We start from the raw sequence: 22,428 nt of genomic DNA on the forward strand, positions 1-22,428 counted from the left end.
ATGTAATATGTACAATATACACGCTGCAAGTATATATACCTGTATAATGTAGTAACAGACACCTTCATAACAATATGTACAATATACACACTGCAAGTATATATATATATATATAATGTAGTAACAGACACCTTCATAACAATGTAATATGTAAAATATATACGCTGCAAGTATATATATATATATATATATATATATATATATACATGCAGCGTATATATATATATATATATATATATATATACTTGCAGCGTATATATATATATATATATATATATATATATATATATACTTGCAGCGTATATATTTTACATATTACATTGTTATGAAGGTGTCTGTTACTACATTATATATATACTTGCAGCGTGTATATTGTACATATTACATATTGTTATGAAGGTGTCTGTTACTACATTATAACAAAATATGTAATATGTACAATATACACGCTGCAAGTATATATACCTGTATAATGTAGTAACAGACACCTTCATAACAATATGTACAATATACACACTGCAAGTATATATATATATATAATGTAGTAACAGACACCTTCATAACAATGTAATATGTAAAATATATACGCTGCAAGTATATATACAGGTAAAAGCCAGTAAATTAGAATATTTTGAAAAACTTGATTTATTTCAGTAATTGCATTCAAAAGGTGTAACTTGTACATTATATTTATTCATTGCACACAGACTGATGCATTCAAATGTTTATTTCATTTAATTTTGATGATTTGAAGTGGCAACAAATGAAAATCCAAAATTCCGTGTGTCACAAAATTAGAATATTACTTAAGGCTAATACAAAAAAGGGATTTTTAGAAATGTTGGCCAACTGAAAAGTATGAAAATGAAAAATATGAGCATGTACAATACTCAATACTTGGTTGGAGCTCCTTTTGCCTCAATTACTGCGTTAATGCGGCGTGGCATGGAGTCGATGAGTTTCTGGCACTGCTCAGGTGTTATGAGAGCCCAGGTTGCTCTGATAGTGGCCTTCAACTCTTCTGCGTTTTTGGATCTGGCATTCTGCATCTTCCTTTTCACAATACCCCACAGATTTTCTATGGGGCTAAGGTCAGGGGAGTTGGCGGGCCAATTTAGAACAGAAATACCATGGTCCGTAAACCAGGCACGGGTAGATTTTGCGCTGTGTGCAGGCGCCAAGTCCTGTTGGAACTTGAAATCTCCATCTCCATAGAGCAGGTCAGCAGCAGGAAGCATGAAGTGCTCTAAAACTTGCTGGTAGACGGCTGCGTTGACCCTGGATCTCAGGAAACAGAGTGGACCGACACCAGCAGATGACATGGCACCCCAAACCATCACCCAACCATGCAAATTTTGCATTTCCTTTGGAAATCGAGGTCCCAGAGTCTGGAGGAAGACAGGAGAGGCACAGGATCCACGTTACCTGAAGTCTAGTGTAAAGTTTCCACCATCAGTGATGGTTTGGGGTGCCATGTCATCTGCTGGTGTCGGTCCACTCTGTTTCCTGAGATCCAGGGTCAACGCAGCCGTCTACCAGCAAGTTTTAGAGCACTTCATGCTTCCTGCTGCTGACCTGCTCTATGGAGATGGAGATTACAAGTTCCAACAGGACTTGGCGCCTGCACACAGCGAAAAATCTCCCCGTGCCTGGTTTACGGACCATGGTATTTCTGTTCTAAATTGGCCCGCCAACTCCCCTGACCTTAGCCCCATAGAAAATCTGTGGGGTATTGTGAAAAGGAAGATGCAGAATGCCAGACCCAAAAACGCAGAAGAGTTGAAGGCCACTATCAGAGCAACCTGGGCTCTCATAACACCTGAGCAGTGCCAGAAACTCATCGACTCCATGCCACGCCGCATTAACGCAGTAATTGAGGCAAAAGGAGCTCCAACCAAGTATTGAGTATTGTACATGCTCATATTTTTCATTTTCATACTTTTCAGTTGGCCAACATTTCTAAAAATCCCTTTTTTGTATTAGCCTTAAGTAATATTCTAATTTTGTGACACACGGAATTTTGGATTTTCATTTGTTGCCACTTCAAATCATCAAAATTAAATGAAATAAACATTTGAATGCATCAGTCTGTGTGCAATGAATAAATATAATGTACAAGTTACACCTTTTGAATGCAATTACTGAAATAAATCAAGTTTTTCAAAATATTCTAATTTACTGGCTTTTACCTGTATAGGTATGAAGGTATCTGTTACTACATTATATAATATATATATATATATATATATATATATATATATATATATATATATATATACATACATACATACATACACACACACTTGCAGTGTGTATATTGTACATATTACATATTGTTATGGAGGTGTCTGTTACTACATTATATATATATATATAGACTCTATAGTGCAGCGGCTTAGAAGGACAAGAGTTGGCTTACACAAAACAATATGTTCCTGTTTAGTTGACTGACAGTTTTTTTTAAGACCTATTTTCATCTAAAGGCACTCAAATCTTCTTGGCGTCATTTAAAAAGGCAATAGTGCCCCCCTCCAGACTGGTTTTTTGGAAGGCATCCTAAAGAACGATTAAAAGCAACAGGACGCTAAGGTCGCCTTTTGTCCAGGGCTCCCCTCACTCAGAGTAAGAGCGATAAATCAGCCGCCCACTTGGTTATTAGGGGGAAATCATAGCCCGTAGTCATTTTTTCTTTTCTGAACAAAATCTCTGCATGCTGAGTACTCATCGAGCACCTGTGGCTGGGAAGTCAGAACACTTGCACTGGCAAGAAAAGTTCTCATCATTCCCCCTTTAGCGACCAGCTGCTGGTTCTCTGCCACACCGGAGGAGATGCGGGGCTGGCTTTGAGCATAGGGCTGAGCCATATGGCTGAAAACTGTATCACAATATACAGTACTGTATTTTTCGGACTATAAGGCGCACTTAAAATCCTTTTTTCCCCCTCAAAACTCGACAGTGCGCCTTATAACCCGGTGCGCCTAATGTAAGGAATAAGTTTGGTCGCGCTTACCCACCTCAAAGCTATTTTATTTGGTATATGGTGTAATGATAAGTGTGACTAGAAGATGGCAGTCAAACATAAGGGATACATGTAGACTGCACTATGATGGCAACACCAACAATTTATATATTCCATTGAAAATATAGAACATTACACACGGCGCTCAAAAATCTATCAAAATGTTTTAGTACGACTTTGGTAAGCTATGAAGCTTGATGTGCTTCAACATACCAGTATTATTATGGCGTGTGTATAATGTAAGACATATCTGGCGTTTTGTTTCGCAATATTATGCAAAAGCCACTTTTCTTACCATCTGGTACCTGCTGATCTGTATTTTGGGATCTGCATAAGTCCCGATAAATTGCACGCGTCCGCCTTTGTAGTCGATAAGCTTCTTCTTTTTCTCTATCTTCTTGTTATGGGACATTCATTGTCAGAAAAATTGTATGTAAATGATCAAAAAACTTTCCGTTCTCTAAGTTCCCTCTGAACAGACAAGAGGTTGTCTTTATTGCACCAAGCAAAGGCTTGGAAAATTCCATTGTGTACGATGGGAGGAGACGGGATGGGGGTTATCTATTGTCATCCAAGCCCGAGGCATCTTTTTCTTTTGTTTTCAATGTGACCAAAAACAAGAGCTGTTTACATACCCCCCATTCCTTTGGAAGCAGATGTTGTGTAAACAGGGAGTGTCCAAATAAAGGAGGAGACGTAAACCTTTTTCGTCAGAGCGTGGTGGAAGACTGTACAGAGTGTACAGTCGCCGCGTTTCTCCTCAATTGAGCCAAATTGAATTCTGTCTCTGTTCATTTCTTTGCTTCTTGTCTTGTTTAATAGATGTCATCAGTGTTTGAACCTGACATTCATCCTCCGCTGTTGCCATTTCTAATATAAAGTAGTGTAAAGTTCTTAAAGGCCTACTGAAATGCGATTTTCTTATTTAAACGGGGATAGCAGGTCCATTCTAAGTGTCATACTTGATCATTTCGCGATACTGCCATATTTTTGCTGAAACGATTTAGTAGAGAACATCGACGATAAAGTTCGCAACTTTTGGTCGCTGATAAAAAAGCCTTGCCTGTACCGGAAGTAGCAGACGAGTAGCGTGACGTCACAGGTTGTGGAGCTCCTCACATCTGCACATTGTTTACAATCATGGCCACCAGCAGCGAGAGCAATTCGGACCGAGAAAGCGACAATTTCCCCATTAATTTGAGCGAGGATGAAAGATTCGTGGATGAGGAAAGTGAGAATGAAGGACTAGAGGGCAGTGGGAGCGATTCAGATAGGGAAGATGCTGTGTGGGACCTGATATTCAGCTGGGAATGACTAAAACAGAAAATAAACACATTTAGCCACAACACAACCAGGCTTATATTTAATATGCCACAAATTAATCCCGCATAACAAACACCTCCCCCCTCCCGTCCATATAACCCGCCAATACAACTCAAACACCTGCACAACACACTCAATCTCACAGCCCAAAGTACCGTTCACCTCCCCAAAGTTCATATAGCACATATATTTCCCCAAAGTTGCGTATGTGACATGCACATAGCGGCACGCACGTACGGGCAAGAGATCAAATGTTTGGAAGCCGCAGCTGCATGCGTACTCACGGTACCGCGTCTGCGTATCCAACTCAAAGTCCTCCTGGTAAGAGTCTCTGTTGTCCCAGTTCTCCACAGGCCAATGGTAAAGCTTGACTGTCATCTTTCGGGAATGTAAACAATGAAACACCGGCTGTGTTATCCGGCACAACAGTCAGGGGGTGCATTCTACGGCGGGGGTGCGTTATCCGGCACAACACCTGCCGCAATACACCGCTTCCCACCTACAGCTTTCTTCTTTGCTGTCTCCATTGTTCATTGAACAAATTGCAAAAGATTCACCAACACAGATGTCCAGAATACTGTGGAATTTTGCGATGAAAACAGACGACTTAATAGCTGGCCACCATGCTGTCCCAAAATGTCCTCTACAATCCGTGACGTCGTCATATCGAGACGTTTTCAGCAGGATATTTCACGCGAAATTTAAAATTGCACTTTAGTAAGCTAACCCGGCCGTATTGGCATGTGTTGCAATGTTAAGATTTCATCATTGATATATAAACTATCAGACTGCGTGGTCGGTAGTAGTGGGTTTCAGTAGGCCTTTAAATCTGTCAGTAAACTTGCCATGAAAGCTCTAAAACAGGGGTGCTCACACTTTTTCTGCAGGCGAGCTACTTTTCAATTGATCAAGTCGTGGGGATCTACCTCATTCATATATATAATTTATATTTACTTATTTATGAAATATATGTTTTTGTTAACAAGTTAAAGGTGTTTAATGATAATGCAAGCATGTTTAACACATATAGTTAATATTGTTAACAAGTTAAAGGTGTTTAAAGATAATGCAAGCATGTTTAACACATATAGTTAATATTGTTAATAAGTTAAAGGTGTTTAAAGATAATACAAGCATGTGTAACACATATAGATTCCTTTCTTTCATGAAGACAAGAATATAAGTTGGTGTATTACCTGATTCTGATGACTTGCATTGATTGGAATCAAACAGTGGTGCTGATAATGTCCGCATTTTCGAATGGAGGAGAAAAAAAGTCCTCCTTTCTGTCCAATACCACATGAGAGTGGTTGGTTTTTGGCATCTTATTTGTCCAGCTTCCGTACTCCTTTGTATACACTTTACAAGAAATACATTGTCGGCAAACTCCGTAGCTTGCTAGCTTGTGTACGCCAGCTTTCTGAGACTCTTATTTTGTTAGCGCAACTGTGCAACTGTGCAGTCAGTCTTTGGAGTTTTGACGACAGGTACGGTGCCAGAGTCATTTGAAATAAAGTGTTTCTCGCCTTCCAGTCGGTAATTTTAATGAGCTGGCAGCAGCCAGCGTCATCTCAGAAGACCCTCGGGTGCCGTGAATGTCAATCAAGTGACGAAAGTGACGTCATAGTGAAGATTTATGATCGCTCATTTTTAGGACTATTTTTTTAATGCCTGGCTGGTGATCGACTGACACACCCTCCGCGATCGACGTAATGAGCACCCCTGCTCTAAAACATACCGGTGTAGTGAGTTTACATTATTCACCCAAGCAACTTTAGTTATTAGAGAGTTCCGGTCGGACGTTTTTTTCACGGGACACATTTCTGGCGGATGAGGAGATGCTGCTCCGTTATTGATTGAAGTAAAGTCTGAATGTCATTAAAACAGTTAGCGCCATCTTTTGACACTTCCACTCCCGTTCTTGCACGCTACACCGCCACAACAAAGATGACGGGGAGAAGACGCTGCCGAAGGTGAGCCACGTAAATAAGACCCGCCCACAAAACGGCTTGATGATGATGTGTAAAAGATCATCTATGCAACATTTTGAGCAAAGAACCACCATTACATGTTATGTAGACCACAAGGAAGTATAAGTTGTGTGTTATTTTAATGTCTTTCAACTCCTTTGTGTTCTCCCGCTTGTTTTCATACCTTATTTTTGTGGACCGCATCATTTCCCCATTGTGGGATAAAGTCCATCCGATCAATGATAAAAGAATCCCTGCGTAAATGACAAAAGGTCTTGAAAAAGTGAGAACCCTGTCTTGTTTGCTCTTCACAGTCCAGAAGTCCAGCACAGCACCGGACCACCAGCGGTGTGGAGCTTCTCCTATGTGGGCTGCGATGATCTCATTAGGAGCTAAGACCGGGCACACTTCAGTGCTCGCCGTTTTACACCCCCCCCCTTCCTCCAAAGAAGCCCCGAAAGGTAATCCTTTTACAATATCTGAGGGAGGGTCTCAAACGGTAACAAAGAGTAGCTGGCAAATAAAGATGGTGTGAAAACACAGCCTGTGCCACAAAGATGAAGCCCTAGTTTAAACGCAGTGGCCTGCGTTCTCAGGGTTTCCCTCCATTATTGCGGGCCTTGTGTTCGCTCATCGCCACGACTCAAATAGATGCCACACCCCTTAGAAAATAATACTTAGTACAGGGGTCGGCAACCCGCGGCTCCGGAGCCGCATGCGGCTCTTTGATCACTCTGATGCGGCTCAGCAGCTTACTTGCTGAACCCCCCAATTTTCCCGTGAGACTTCCGGATTTTAGTGCCTCTCGCAGAAAACTCCCGGGATTAATATTCACCGATTTTCACCCTTACGGCTATAATAAGGGCGTGCCATGATGGTACAACATTTGGCGCCCTCTACAATCTGTATTAACAGCGTACCAGGCCAACACTTGTTAAACAATATACATCTTCTGCTTTAGGGCTGCATGGGATTCTGGGTATTTGTCCTGTTGTGTTCATGTTGTGTTAATGTGCAGATGTTCTCGCGAAATGTGTTTGTCATTCTTGTTTGGTGTGGGTTCACAGTGTGGCGCATTATTAGTAAGAGTGTTAAAGTTTGTTTTTTTATACTGCCACCGTCAGTGTAACTTGTGTGGTTGTTGACCAATTATGCCTTGCTGTCACCTACGTGAACAAGCGGAAGCCCCACATAAAGGGTGGTTGATCAGGCACGCTAGCTGTAGTGGATGCGAAATGCTGTAAAATCACGGCGCGCATGACGCTGAGCCGTTCATTTAAAACCCGCGTGCCGCACCAGCTTTCAAATTCCACATAAAAGGTGTGGGCAGCGTGTCTGAGACCCCTGGTTTATACAAAGCAAATAAAAATCTTTGTATACAGTGTTATTTCATTTAAAATTTCAAAACATTTTTGCGGCTCCCATTGTTTTCTATAATTTGTGAAACTGGTCAAAATGGCTCTTTGACTGGTAAAGGTTGCCGACCCCTGACTTAGTACAAAGCCCAAAACCAGTGAAATTGGCACGTTGTGTAAATGGTAAATAAAAAGAGAATACAATGATTTGCTAATCCTTTTCAACTTATATTCAATTAAATAGACTGCAAAGACAAGATACTTAACGTTCAACGTTATGTAGACCAGTGTTTTTCAACACTGTGCCGTGAGATACAGTCTGGTGTGCCGTGGGAGATTATGTTATTTCACCTATTTAGGTTATTTTATGCAAGCCAGTATTTATAATCTGTAAATAAAGTGCCGTTGTTGAGTGTCGGTGCTGTCTAGAGCTCGGCAGAGTAACCGTGTAATACTCTTCCATATCAGTAGGTGGCAGCAGGTAGCTAATTTCTTTGTAAACATCGTATCTAATGCTTAAACCAGAAAAAAACAAAAGGCGAGTGCCCCTAAAAAGGCATTGAAGCTTAGAGATAGCTGTGGAAAACAAAATTAAAACTGAACTGGCTACAAAGTAATAATAATAATAATAATACCTGGGATTTATATAGCGCTTTTCTAAGTACCCAAAGTCGCTTTACATGTAGAACCCATCATTCAGTCACATCTGGTGGTGGTAAGCTACTTTCATAGCCACAGCTGCCCTGGGGTAGACTGACGGAAGCGTGACTGCAATTTGCGCCAACGGCCCCTCCGACCACCACCTATCATTCATCATTCAATTCACCGGTGTGAGTAGCACCGGGGGCAAAGGGTGAAGAGTCCCGCCCAAGGACACAACGGCAGCGATTTTTGGATGGTAAGAGGCGGGGAGCGAACCTGCAACCCTCAGGTTTCTGGCACGGTTGCTCTACCCACTACGCCATGCCGCCCCAAAGTAAACAAAAACAGAATGCTGGACGACAGCAAAGACTTACTGCGGAGCAAAGACAACGTCCACAATGTACATCCGAACATGACATGACAATCAACAATGTCCCCACAAAGAAGGATAAAAAAACAACTGAAATATTCTTGATTGCTAAAACAAAGTAGATGCGGGAAATATCGCTCAAAGGAAGACATGAAACTGCTACAGGAAAATACCAAAAAAAGAGAAAAAGCCACCAAAATAGGAGCGCAAGACAAGAACTAAAACACTACACACAGGCAGAGGTGGGTAGAGTAGCCAGAAATTGTACTCAGGTAAGAGTACTGTTACTTTAGAGATTTATTACTCAAGTAAAAGTAAGGAGTAGTCACCCAAATATTTACTTGAGTAAAAGTAAAAAGTATGTTGTGAAAAAACTACTCAAGTACTGAGTAACTGATGAGTAACATACACACACATATCATATATATATATATATATATATATATATATATATACATATATATATATATACATACACACACATATATATATATATATACACACACACACACACACACACACACACACACACACACACACACACACACACACACACACACACACACACACACACACACATTATATATATATATATATATATATATTATATATATATATATATACATACATACATTGATATATACAGTATATAATTTATATTTATTTATTTTGCCGTTTTTGTTTACATGTTAAAGGTGTTTTAATGAATATACATGCATGTTTATCACATATAGATTCCTTTCTTTCATGAAGACAAGAATATAAGTTGGTGTATTACCTGATTCTGATGACTTGCATTGATTGTAATCAGACAGTAGTGATGATAACGTCCACATTTTCAAATGGAGGAGAAAAAAAAGTTACTCCTTTCTGTCTAATACCACATGAAAGTGGTTGGTTTTTGGCATCTTATTTGTCCAGCTTCCATATTCGTTTTTATACACTTTACAAGAAATACATTGGCGGCAAACTCCGTAGCTTGCTAGCTTGTTTGCGCTGGCTTTCGGAGACTCTTATTTTGAAAGCGCAGGCGCAATGGAGCGGCACTTTTATTGTGAAGACAGGAACTGTGCAGTCAGTCTTTAGGCTTTTGACGGGATGTACGGTTGAAATAAAAAAGGGTATTTTTTCCTTCACAGTTTTGATTGATTGATTGGAACTTTTATTAGTAGATTGCACAGTACAGTACATATCCCGTACAATTGACCACTAAATGGTAACACCCCAATAAGTTTTTCAACTTGTTTAAGTCAGGTCATGTGACCGCCTGGCTCTGTTTGATTGGTCCAACGTCACCAGTGACTGCATCTGATTGGTGGAACCGAGTGAACGTCACCAGTGACTGTATTTGTTGAAACGCAGGCACTATGAAGGTCTGTCTGACAGACCAAAACAAACAAAGCGTGCATTAACAGATCGATAAAAATTAGTAGCGAGTAGCGAGCTGAATGTAGATAAAAGTAGCGGAGTAAAAGTAGCGGAGTAAAAGTAGCGGAGTAAAAGTAGCGTTTCTTCTCTATAAATATACTCAAGTAAAAGTAAAAGTATGTTGCATTAAAACTACTCTTAGAAGTACAATTTATCCCAAAAGTTACTCAAGTAGATGTAACGGAGTAAATGTAGCGCGTTACTACCCACCTCTGCACACAGGAAAAAGCAAAACACTCAAAATAAGTCACGGCGTGATGTGACAGGTGGTGACAGTACACCTACTTTGAGACAAGAGCTATAGTGATGCATGCTTGGTTATGCTTTAAAGTCATATCCAACAATTGCGGCGACGACTTTTTACTGTCAACTGAGTTTCGTTTTTTAATGATTTCTGCTGGTGGTGTGCCTCTGGATTTTGTCAATGCAAAAAATGGGCCTTGGCTCAAAAAAAGGTTGAAAAACACTGATGTAGACTAGGGATGTCCTGATCCGATATTTTGATCGGATCGGCCGCCGATATTTGCAAAAAAATGCGTATCAAGGCATGGGAAAATGCCGATCCAGATCCAGTTAAAAAAAAAAACTCCGCTCCGTGTTTTCCAACGCACCTATTTAAATAGTACATTTCACTTTTCTGCTGCTCCCTAATTTCCGTTCCGCATTTTCCAGCACACCTTCAACACATCCACAGGTCTGTGGATTCTCACGCAGTTGCTTTTAGCTGCTGGCATTACACGACAGGCTCTTCTCACTCTTTTCTGTGTCTGTGCTTCTCACAGACAGCAAGCGCACCTTCTTACACACGTCACATACTGTCACGTCATACGCAGGGCCGGCCCGTGGCATAGGCCGTATAGGCAAATGCTAAGGGCGCCGTCCATCAGGGGGCGCCACGCCAGTGCCACAAATGTTGGAGAAAAAAAAAAAGAAAAAAAAGTTATTATTATTATTTCTAAATACAAAAAATAATCCCACGTTAATTAAAATGCAAAGTAAAGCCTATTTAATAGAAATATTATTTGTTACAACATTACGCCCCCCCCCCCCCCTCCTCCCCCCGCACGGTGCGCCCCCTCCCTTCCTGTATCATGACTCTTTTTGGATGTCACCACATCAAAAAATCAACACAAGATGCCAAAACTGTCAGGTGCCCAGGGAAGAAAAAAGAGAAAAGAAGAGGAGGAGAAACGAGAAAAGACAGAGGTAGCAGGTAGGTAACGTTAGCCTACATGAAATTATTTGTCTGTTACAGAATGTGATAGTAACCTGGCTTTTTAGCATTAAGCTAATGTGACATGATTCGGCAATTGCTAATCAATAAATAGCTAGTTCTGTTTTAACGTCGGGTTAATATTGTGGAGGGGGCTAAATTGTTATGGAAAATAATAATGTAACGTTAGGTAATTACAGTACTCCCACCTTACATTCCTCAGGGACATTTCTTTCTTTCTTTAGTTTATTTCAAACATGAACACACTTACATCATAATACATCACACAATTTCATATCATTTCATTTTACATCATGCCCGAAAAGGAGTAGGAAGAAGCAAAGCTTATTTAATCCTACCCCTTTCCCACTTCAAAGCGTTTACAAATATATAGAATCATTTACTGACCTTTTTATATAACAAAATAACATCTATGAATTAGTATACAACAGTTTTGTAATATGTAATTAATTAATTAATTCAGTCATTATTAACATACTGAGCTGAAGAATATCTTATTTTAAATAAGGTTGAAAGTATTTCTCATAATTCTTCTTCTTTGTACTCTGTAAGCACTATTATTTTGAACAACCTCTTATCATGGATCATATGAGTACAGTTTTTAACTTCTTTACTTAATCCATTCCATAATTTAATTCCACATACTGATATGTTAAAAGTTCTAAGTGTTGTACGTGCATATAAATGTTTGTATTAGATCTTTTAAGAAGGTGTTTTTTGTTTACATTGTTATTGCCTTCTGGTTAGCTAATGTTTGCCCTGCAGGTAATCGTCACTTTTCCACCCCTTTATATATTAAAGGTCAAAGACAAAGCTCTTCGGGTTCTTGTGAGTATATACACTTCACTGCCGATGTGGGGGGGCGCCACCTAAAATCTTGCCTAGGGCGCCAGATACTGTCACGTCATACGTCACATACTGTCACGTCACACGTCACATACGTATACGTCCTCCCCGAGCAGAGAGGTAGCAGCATGGCTAACGTTAGCTGTGATGCTAGCACAGCCGTGTGACCAACGCTCCCTCTAAGGTGCGCGCCTGTGCAATTGCGTACTGTTTAAACGTCCTCTGCGCATAGCAAATTTATGCCACGCACAAAATCAAATAAAAAAATTAGCGCATAACAATTTTCGACACACCGACACGACAGAGAAAACAGTTTTCGTCATCATTGTTCAAATATTATAACGTCTGTCGAGACGCTTATCTCCATTCGGTGCCACACGTCCACACCATCAAAATTCCGAGGCAAACATTTCCACATCAACAACGTATGAAAAAATTAGTGATTTTTTTAGTTGTGATTTCCTTCTCTGCATGAAAGTTTAAAAGTAGCATATATTAATGCAGTATGAAGAAGAATGTTTTAATGTAGACATGCAAGCCTTGAAAGAAAATGTTGAAAATCAAGACTACATTTCCTGCAAATGGGTGCATTTCTACCCTATATTTTAACTTTAGATTTATTCTCATATCAAACTCTTTTGGCTGTCTTTTTGACACTTACATCCGGCGCCCCCCCCCACACCCCGGATTATAAATAATGTAAATAATTCAATGTGATTATCTTGTGTGATGACTGTATTATGATGATAGTATATATCTGATAGTATATATCTGTATCATGAATCAATTTAAGTGGACCCCGACTTAAACAAGTTGAAAAACTTATTGGGGTGTTACCATTTAGTGGTCAATTGTACGGAATATGTACTTCACTGTGCAACCTACTAATAAAAGTCTCAATCAATCAATCAAAACACATAGAATCATCATACTGCTGTGATTATATGCATCAAGTGTTCATTCAAGGCTAAGGCAAAATATCGAGATATATATCGTGTATCGCAATATGGCTTTAAAATATCGCAATATTAAAAAAAAGGCCATATCGCCCAGCCCTAGTTCAATGATTCCATTTCTGTTTGTCATGTATAATTTTGTCTATTTTGTGTTTATCCTTGAATAAACAGGTCAGTTTCTTGTTACCAACCATTGTGTATTATTCAAACTCCCCTAATTCAGCTGGCTAGTTGTTATCAAGAGTACTAAAACCCTTTTCAACATCATTCTGACAACTAAGTAGGCTAAATAACTTTAAACTTTAATACATGCTCGGATAGGCCAGTATCGGTCAGTATCGGTATCGGATCGGAAGTGCAAAAACCTGGATCGGGACATCCCTAATGTAGACCACAAGGAAGTCTTTTACATTTAGAAAAAAAATCATAATATGACCCCTTTAATGTGCCTTTTGTACGGAAATAGACCCGAGTGCGCCTTATGTGCGCCCTATGGTCTGGGAATTATAATATCTCCATGACTTAGGGATACGCCTGGTGCTTTCTGCAGTTCAACCCAGATATACTCCCTTCGTTAAGACCTAATAAACAGCATGTTCCTGTTATTGTTCGTATGCTAGTCACTAATTAGGAAACACATTGACTACTAAAACGGAGTCGAACACGAACACCACGTGTCTCATTTGCAAACGGAGCTGATGTTTCCACTAAAGGAACATTCCCATTCATGACCACCGGATCGTCCTCCTGGGGGTCCTCTCCGTTTAACCCCCTTCCCAAAACAAGACACGGTCGTCATGGAAACCCCTTCATCACTCGGCCGGCGAGGCAACAGCTCAATGTCGTGTCTCCCCCACCTGCTCGCTAATGACACGTCGCTGTGTGGAGTCCATTGACTCCTGCTAATTTGTGTTAGCATATTGTCTGGTCTCGCTACTAATGACCCTTGTGCCTCGTTACTCCTCTGAGGACGTTCCTTCTTGCCAACATCCTGGGAACAGAGGCCAAGCACTGTGGTTTTTATTATTTAATAGGGGTGTAACGGTACACAAAACTTTCTGTTCGGTACGTACCTCGGTTTAGAGGTCACGGTTCGGTTCATTTTCGGTACAGTAAGAAAACAACAAAATAACCAAAAAATTTACATTTATTTACCAAATTTGTAAACAATGGCTTTATCCTTTTTAACATTGGGAACACTATAATAATTCTGCCCACGTTAATCAACATTAAACTGCCTCAAGTTGTTGCTCAGATTAAATAAAATGACTAAACGTTTCTTCTACATATAAAAAGTGCAACATTAAACAGTTTCAAGTCAACTCATCATGCTTAATTTATTACAGCATTTGGGATGACTGTAGTTGATTTTTATTATGTAAATGTTATATTTTTATCAACATGTGATAGCAGGGACCCTGCCATTCAAAACTAGGCTGCTGCATTACTAATGATTAATGTAACTATAGCTGAAAAAATGGTACAATAGCAATAGGAGAGACTATTCATCCCTGAACACCATGGAGTTCATGTAGGCTTAATGATGCACTTACATTATTATATCAACTATCAGAGACAGAAACTCTTCATTTAACATAATGTCCTTTTTTGCTGCTTCAACACAGCTCAATCAACATAGAAAAAGGTAAAGTGAAATAACAGGCAGACAGGGCTTTGCTGTCCGTAACACACACACACACACACACACACACACACACACACACACACACACACACACACACACACACACACACACACACACCAAAATGAGCTAACGTTACGCTTAAAAAACACCTGGATATAACACTACTGCAAGTGTAACCTATTTTTTTTATTTTATTTGCATTTTAGTGAAGATTGTAATACAAAATAAAATACTGCCTTTTTCATAACACAAAATGCTGACATTTACTTTAGGACAGTCCTACTCAAAAAGTTGTGCACTGTAAAACGTGCTAATTGTAGCCATTAATCCTCACTTCCTCTTTATTTAATTGTATGTTTCAGTATCGGATGGTTCAAGTCGCTCGAAAAATGTTGAGTTTAAGAATGCTTTTTTTTTTCTCATTTCAGGCAAATTGATGGAAAAACAATGTTAACTAGAAAATGTTGATGGGCCTGCTATCTGTGCCTTGGACTTCTGGCTGGGGGTCGCCGGAAGCCGCCGTACTTATTAGATGGTGGCGAGTGTCTGAATCCGTGAGTTTTAGGTGAAACTGTACAAAAACGAGCCACGGAGCTATCCTAAAACAGTAGCATGTTTAAATATTTGCCATTATAAAAAGGTGCGTACCCATTCAATTGGCCTATTTTTTGTTTATTCCTGAATAAACACGAAATGTTCCCAACTAAAAATACGCCCATCGGCGCGAACAAGACCTTTCCGTTGGTATAACATATGTGGGGGTTCGTTGACCGGTTTGTCTCGTATTAGACAAAATAGGCGTACTGTCGGAGGCAGATATTTACATATATCCGAATTTAAATGTCACTTCTTTTATTTCATAGTCATATTTGAAAACAGCTCGTGTTTTTCATTTCTTCTCTTGCTGCTCTGTCTGCAAGTAAACTGTGTGTGTTAACCTTGAGGCTTTGGAATGTAAGAAGGAGCGATAATAAGCATTTGTTTTGTCTAGAGAGACAGGACGGCCAGGGACTTAAGGGGGGAGAGGGTGTTTCGGAAGACAGACCATCTTAGCGGGGCGAGCCGAATGTTCTATGCCGTCTCTGTAATGTATATCTGCAAAGCTTTGCAAATATATTACAAAATACCTATTCTGTCTCTGGTGGTTTTTCAACTCAGCTTTAAGTGTCGTAAAAAGCTTGGGAGCGACTTGTGACTTGAATTCCCTGGGAGGAACAACTGGTCCAAAACGCAACAGTACCAATTCAATTGGCCCATTTTTTTTGTTTATTCGTTAATAAACACGAAATGTTCCCAACTTAAAATACGCCCATCGGCGCGAACAAGACCTTTCCGATGGTATAACATATGTGGGGGTTTGTTGGCCGGTTTGTCTCGTATTAGACAAAATAGGCGTACCCATTCAATTGGCCCATTTTTTGGGTTTATTCGTGAATAAACACGAAATGTTCCCAACTAAAAATACGCCCAACGGCGCGAACAAGACCTTTCCGTTGGTATAACATATGTGGGGGTTCGTTGGCCGGGTTGTCTCGTATTAGACAAAATAGGCGTACCCATTCAATTGGCCCATTTTTGGGGTTTATTCGTGAATAAACACGAAATGTTCCCAACTAAAAATATGCCCATCGGCGCGAACAAGACCTTTCCGTTGGTATAACATATGTGGGGGTTCGTTGGCCGGTTTGTCTCGTATTAGACAAAATAGGCGTACCCATTCAATTGGCCCATTTTTTTTTGTTTATTCGTTAATAAACACGAAATGTTCCCAACTTAAAATACGCCCATCGGCGCGAACAAGACCTTTCCGATGGTATAACATATGTGGGGGCTCGCTGGCCGGTTCGTCTCGCATTAGACAAAATAGGCGTACCCATTCAATTGGCCCATTTTTTTGGTTTATTCGTGACTTTTTTTTGTTTATTGTGAATAGTGTCGCCATGGTAACACGAAATGTTCCCAACATAAAATACGCCCATTGGCGCGACCGAGACCTTTCCGACGGTATAACATATGTGGGGGTTCGTTGGCCGGTTCGTCTCGTATTAGACAAAATAGGCGTACCCATTCAATTGGCCCATTTTTTTTTTGTTTAGTCGTGAATAGCGTCGCCATGGTAACACGAAATGTTCCCAACTTAAAACACGGCCATCGGCGCGAACAAGACCTTTCCGACGGTATAACATATGTGGGGGTTCGCTATCCGGTTCGTCTCGCATTAGACAAAATAGGCATACCCATTCAATTGGCCCATTTTTTTGGTTTATACGTGACTTTTTTTGTTTATTGTGAATAGCGTCGCCATGGTAACACGAAATGTTCCCAACTTAAAATACGCCCATCGGCGCGAACGAGACCTTTCCGACGGTATAACGTACGTGGGGGTTCGTTGGCCGGTTCGTCTCGTATTAGACAAAATAGGCGTACCCATTCAATTGGCCCATTTTTTTGTTCAGTCGTGAATAGCGTCGCCACGGTAACACGAAATGTTCCCAACTTAAATCACGCCCATCAGACCGAACGAGACCTTTCCGATGGTATAACATATGTGGGGGTTCGTTGGCCGGTTTGTCTCGTATTACACAAAAAGCTGCGCATACCCATTCAATTGGCCCATTTTTTTTTTGGTTTGTGAATAGCGTTGCCATGGTAACACGAAATGTTCCCAGATTTCTGCCATCGGCGCAAACAGGACCTTTCCGACAGTATAACATATGTGGGGGTGTGTTGGTCGGTTCGTCTCGTAGTAGACGTAAAAGAAACGTGCAGAACAAGAATAATAATGTTTGAAGTATGAGCAATGATAATATGGGCCTGCTGCATGGCATTGCAGAAGGCCCATAATAAAGTTATTCTTTGTTATAGTTCTGTATATTATTAGAGAGAGAGAAATAGATATGTACAGTATATATATTCATCTTTTATGTCAATGATACAATGTTATGCAGAGGTGTACTTACGACAATTTTACAGACAAATGATACTATTTATAGTCGCGGCAGAGAGTTGGGGGCGGCGTGAAGTGTTTATCTTTTTCCTCAGGGAGGCGCAACAGAAAATAATTGAGAAGCTTTGCTTTTGGATGATCGAAAATAAGAAACATATTTGGGTCACTCGATATAAAATGTAGATGTTAAATAAATAGGTTCAATTTATTTATTTTTATATATATATTGTGCGTTTGATTATGTTTTTACATTAAAAAATTCAGACCTTCAGTGTGAAAATCTTCAAAATATGAGACCAACCCCGTCTTAATGAGATGAATTTGTAAAATTAAAAAAATAAAAATAAAACAAGTGACGTGAAACCATTACAGAAAATAAGATGTGACATATTTTTGCAATATATTTAAAGTGTTAATTTCTTATCGAACATAAGCTGTTTATAATTGCATTATCATAATTTGTCAACCTAAGTGTTTTGAAGTATTTATTTCTGCTTAGTTTAATTTTTTAAATATATATATATTTTTTTTTGTTTACTAACTCGCTGACCAAATAAGGCTTTCTTGGGTTCCACAAGGGTTAGAGCGCCCTCTGCTGTAATCCGCCAGTCATTGCAAGTTGATGAGACTTCGGAGAGCTGCCTAACATTCAAACATATTGACTTTTTTTTTTTTTTTAACTGTCTAGCAACCAGTCATTGTTTTATTAGGAAGACTCTCTGTTTGGCGTCGTTGTAGTGACAGCAATTAAATGTCTCTTTAAAAAGATACACGCCGATTGTTGCCTTCGCTACAGTGTCGGTGTAAATAAAGTTTACAGTTGCGGTGTGTAAATAAAGTTTACAGTTGCGGTGGACAAAACAAGTCAAACACGGTCAAGGTGTAGCTACCTGTTGTCTCCACAGAGCTGAGCAGACGGCGACGACGTGTTGATCAGGATTGATGGATTTTAAAAATAAAAAATCAAGTAAAATGACCCGCGACGACTTATAAAAAGTAGGAAGCCAATAACTGTCATTGTGTTGCACTAATCAAGCCATTACAAACACAGGCGGGAAAAAGGAGGGGTTGCGTCACGTTGTGAAGTGTTTCCGTTTCCCAAACGGAAATGAAAATAACAGACACAACTTTTGTTCCAAAATTAGTATTTATGGTATTATTCCGTATTTAAACATTTATTCACCCTCACCTCGACAATTAAAGTCAAATTATCCAATAAAATGCAGAAAAAGGGTAAGAAAATGCCAAAACATTGGGATCACGTGGTGTAGTGTTTCCGTTTCCCAACCGGAAATGAAAATAAAGACAAAGCTGCATGTTCCAAAATTAGTATTTATGGTATTATTCCGTATTGAAACATTTATTTACCCTCTCCTCGACAATGAAAGTCTAATCATCCAAGAAAATGCAAAAAAAAAAAGGTAAGAAAATGCCAAAACGTGGGATCACGTGGTGTAGTGTTTCCGTAATCCCAACCGCAAATGAAAATAAAGACAAAGCTGCATGTTCCAAAATTAGTATTTATGGTATTATTCCGTATTGAAACATTTATTTACCCTCACCTCGACAATGAAAGTCTAATTATCGAAGAATATACAAAAAAATTTAAGAAAATGCCAAAACATTGGGATCACGTGGTGTAGTGTTTCCGTTTCCCAACCGGAAATGAAAATAACAGACAATGCTGCATGTTCCCAAATTAGTATTTATGGTATTATTCCGTATTGAAACATTTATTTACCCTCACCTCGACAATGAAAGTCTAATTATCGAAGAATATGCAAAAAAATGTAAGAAAATGCCAAAACATTGTGGTGTAGTGTTTCCGTTTGCCAACCGGAAATGAAAATAAAGACAAAGCTGCATGTTCCAAAATTAGTATTTATGGTATTATTCCGTATTGAAACATTTGTTTACCCTCACCTCGACAATGAAAGTCTAATAATCGAATAAAATGCAAAAAAAAAGGTAAGAAAATGCCAAAACGTGGGATCACGTGGTGTAGTGTTTCCGTTTCCCAACCGGAAATGAAAATAACAGACACAGCTGCATGTTCCAAAATTAGTATTTATGGTATTATTCCGTATTGAAACATTTGTTTACCCTCACCTCGACAATGAAAGTCTAATAATCGAATAAAATGCAAAAAAAAGGTAAGAAAATGCCAAAACGTGGGATCACGTGGAAATGAAAATAACAGACACAGCTGCATGTTCCAAAATTAGTATTTATGGTATTATTCCGTATTTTTAAACATTTAGTTACCCTCACCTCGACAATGAAAGTCTAATAATTGAAGAAAATGCAAAAAAAGGTAAGAAAATGCCAAAACGTGGGATCACGTGGTGTAGTGTTTCCGCTTCCCAACAAGAAATGAAATTAATAGACTCAGCTGCATGTTCCAAAATTAGTATTTATGGTATTATTCCGTATTTTTAAACATTTAGTTACCCTCACATCGACAATGAAAGTCAAATTATCCAATAAAATGCAGAAAAAGGGTAAGAAAATGCCAAAACATTGGGATCACGTGGTGTAGTGTTTCCGTTTGCCAACCGGAAATGAAAATAAAGACAACGCTGCATGTTCCAAAATTAGTATTTATGGTATTATTCCGTATTGAAACATTTATTCACCCTCACCTCGACAGTGAAAGTCAAATCATCAAATAAAATGCAAAAAAATTGTAAGAAAATGCCAAAACGTGGGATCACGTGGTGTAGTGTTTCCGTTTCCCAACCGGAAATGAAAATAACAAGACACAGCTGCATGTTCCAAAATTTGTATTTATGATATTATTCCGTATTTTTAAACATTTAGTTACCCTCACCTCGACAATGTAAGTTTAATAATCGAAGAAAATGCAAAAAAAAAAGAAGGTAAGAAAATGCCAAAACGTGGGATCACGTGGTGTAGTGCTTGTGCTTCCCAACCGGAAATGAAAACAAAGCTGCATGTTCCAAAATGAGTACTTATGGCATTATTCCATATTTAAACATGTATTTACCCTCACCTCGACAATGAAAATCTAATCATCCAAGAAAATGTAAAAAAATGTAAGAAAATGCCAAAACATGGGATATCGTGGTGTAGTTTTTCCTCCAGCATTATTATTATTATTATTATTATTATTATTCCTCCTGCTACTGTTTGCTATTACAGTGAACATGTAAAGGGAGTAAATGGTGACAAAAAACATCTGAACACGTCATCAAATTCAAACGATCTTTGTTATTTTGTATTTTATTATGTGGGATCTGAACCGAGGACGTCGTTGTGGCTTGTTTAGCCCTTTGAGATTTAGGGCTATATAAATAAACATTGATTGATTGATTGAATTGAAACAGATTACAGTGGGCATGTGTCGTTTCATCCTGGACAATATTCATGACAAATTGGTGCTTTGTTTTAAAGATGTGCTATTTGGATTTACACAATGAAAACATTTTTTTAAAGGAATTTTACCTTTGCAACCTCTTTATACTATTGGCTAAGTTTTATATTCACAAATGTAAGTTTCTCAATACCCGACCTGTTTTTTGTGCCCTTTAAAAAATAATTTGTATTGTACTTTAAAACGCTTTCTACCTCTAACAACCAAAAAGCTGTGAAAACTATGATGCTGTGCTCCAAATTTGGATTATTGACGGAACTGAAAATACAAAAAGTGATTTTAAATGATCAATTACATTTTGGAAAATTGTTAAAAGTACAAAAACCCTTAAATTGATATCTTTATTGGAAAAAAAAGTGATTTAAAATTATCAATTAAATTTTGGAAAATGGTTAAAAGTACAAAAGCCCTTAAATTTACATCTTTATTGGGAAAAAAAAGTGATTTAGTTAGCCTTTTTTTTGTCGTCTTTTTGAATTTTGTATTTTATCATATTGTTTCATTTTTAATACTCTATTTGCATTTGCTTTTATCTTCTTTCCTTGCCGTTTCATTTCATTTTTATTCATCTCCTTCATTGATGTGCATTTTTGATCAATAGACAATTAAACCTTAAACAACAAAACACATATTTACACATCTATGCTTGAGAAGGAACAGGATGAAGAAAATCTTATATTTCCTGCCCCCTTCAACATAATAAATCGTTAATGGATTCACAAGCATAGAAACCAAACAAATACATCCAAATTAGGGCTTCAACTAACAACTAATTTGATAATCGATTAATCTGTCGATTATTACTTTGATTAATATTTTGGATAAAAGAGACAAACTACATTTCTATCCTTTCCAGTATTTTTTTGAAGAAGAAAAAACAGCATACTGGCACCATACTTATTTTGATTATTGTTTCTCAGCTGTTTGTAAATGTTGCAGTTTATAAACAAAGGTTTGTAAAAAAAAATAAAAAATAAATAAGTAGCCTCTGCGCATGCGAATTAAATTAATCGCCAACTATTTTTATAATCGATGTCATCGATTAGTTGTTGCAGCCCTAATCCAAATATAATGAAAACAAACAAAAAACACCCAAAAAAAGTGCAAAACTTCATGAAGTACAAACCGAACACAAAAAATAATATACACCTCACGGGATGATACAAAACAAATACAAAACCAGACAAAAAACAAGTAAAATAATAAATATAATTTATTTAACATGTTTCGTTAAAGTTGTAATTTGCTCAACCTAATGTGTAAAATTGTTGAATATGTTGAAATTGCCTTGACTTTTAC

The 22,428-nt window shown here is 38.5% G+C and overlaps 1 protein-coding gene across 1 annotated transcript in view; it reads right to left on the minus strand.

Moving 5' to 3' along the window:
- The window catches only part of LOC133571995 (NAD-dependent protein deacetylase sirtuin-3), a 38,311-nt gene extending 19,496 nt beyond the window's left edge, over nt 1-18,815 (minus strand). Inside the window, exon 1 of the mRNA XM_061924577.2 lies at nt 18,626-18,815. The gene's annotated coding sequence lies outside the window, so the exon portion shown is untranslated. The remainder of the gene's footprint in view (nt 1-18,625) is intronic.
- Nucleotides 18,816-22,428: the final 3,613 nt, after the last annotated feature.

Source organism: Nerophis lumbriciformis, linkage group LG29 (genome assembly GCF_033978685.3).
Source record: "Nerophis lumbriciformis linkage group LG29, RoL_Nlum_v2.1, whole genome shotgun sequence".
Lineage (NCBI taxonomy): Eukaryota > Metazoa > Chordata > Actinopteri > Syngnathiformes > Syngnathidae > Nerophis > Nerophis lumbriciformis.